General features: G+C 32.3%; 1 long non-coding RNA gene across 1 annotated transcript; it reads right to left on the bottom strand.

Annotated features, from left to right (window-relative positions):
• Positions 1 to 646: 646 nt before the first annotated feature.
• On the bottom strand, positions 647 to 1,625 carry LOC145820347 (uncharacterized). The gene is made up of 2 exons (XR_014361652.1): positions 1,421 to 1,625; positions 647 to 1,064 (listed from the first exon to the last, which is right to left on the bottom strand). It is a non-coding gene; the product is annotated as an uncharacterized LOC145820347 (long non-coding RNA).

Raw genomic sequence — 1,625 nt, 5'->3', positions numbered from 1 at the left:
TCTAAACTGTACAAAAAGTTTAAACCATCCAAAACTATGCATATCTAACTTTCTAAACATATCGACAACTATTAAGAGATTATCTAAAACTACCGACAACAGTTCCTATAATAGTTACAGCTGCAGTTGTATCAAATCCACTTGCTCCTATCACAGGGACAAGGGTGTGCAATGTATGTGTTAAGACACCTAAACTAGTGACAATAGCTGGAGCAACTAATCCTTTTGCATTTCTTGTCTGCATGACAAAGGAAACTTCACATATGTACAAAAACTGATGACTCAGGGACAAAAATATTTCTTGAGGTATTAAGAAATGATCAAGAAATTGTAAAACATCAACAAAACATTTCCAAAATTAATACGATAATTCAATGGTCCCATAAAAGCAATGTCATAATTAAAAATTAGCGAATATTCAAGATCTCAATAGTTTGCTACTAAATTCAGACCATAAGAAGCTCAAGAGAAAAATCAAATTTAAAAAGAGGAAGAGGTGGAATTAATCTACTTCAATGCAACACCTACTTGGGACTTGCATAATTATGTTAAAGGATCTCTATGTATGAGGTTAGGTTTGTATAGGTTTTATCCATTACCATTGTAAGTTCCAAAATAAAGAGTCCAAGTCAAATTAGAGTCTATATTATTTATAAGTTTAAAAAGAAACTTTCAATCCATCATAGAAGAAATTTAGGTAAGTTTTAGTAACTTTAGGTGCTTTTTGGGACAATGTGATGTAATTCTACATGAGTACTTAGTAGCAAATACATAAGATAAGTAACTATAGGAATAATCCCTAAGCTAATCTTTTTCTTCTTCTCTAATTTTTCACTAGTATCTAATCCAATCACAAGCTATTACTAATTCCATTGACTCTTGAACCTTATAGCCTACTTCCTGATATTATATGCCTTTTCTCTAATAATTCAACCCTAAAAAGTATGCCACTTGAAAAAACTAAACAATATTCATACATAACATAGTTGCTTCATTTCACTAGGGCCTTCCTCTTTGGGGTGTACAATCCGTTGATCACCTTCTCGAACTTTGGCGCAGACAATCTGAAAATCAACTATACAGTGGGTCATGTAGATGCACTATAAAGTAGGACATTAAGAATCATAAAGGTCTAACAAACGTGATTCTACCAAGGTGATGACATATTTGGTAAGGACACAAAAACATGTTCCTAAGCAACTTTTGATACATAAAAATCAAATGATTACATCGGTTTTAATAACCATTCGAAGTAGAGCAGAGAAGGTAGCAACGCAATATGTAACAATGTAATAAAAAAGTGCAAGCAAAATTAAATTGAAAATGGAATTAATTCCTAGAGATGTTTTGATAAATTTGATGTGTATTCAATAAGTTGATAAAGGATCTAGAACATCCCTATTATGATTAGGAACAATACCATTGGGAAATGTTGCAGTTGCTTATGAAATCGTTTCCATGCACCATTATCTGAAAAAGCAATCGATATCTCGAGAGAGAATGAAAACATCATCTAACCTACACAAGCACACAATTCAGGATGAAATGGAGGGAAATTTGATATTTTGCCTATATGTGTGGGTTCATTTTAACACTTTGGGTTGTTTGTTAACACCATTTCCTAT

Source organism: Camellia sinensis, chromosome 2 (assembly GCF_055761805.1).
Source record: "Camellia sinensis isolate YWXY chromosome 2, ASM5576180v1, whole genome shotgun sequence".
NCBI classification, from domain to species: Eukaryota; Viridiplantae; Streptophyta; class Magnoliopsida; order Ericales; family Theaceae; genus Camellia; species Camellia sinensis.
This window is presented reverse-complemented; position numbering and strand designations above follow the sequence as displayed.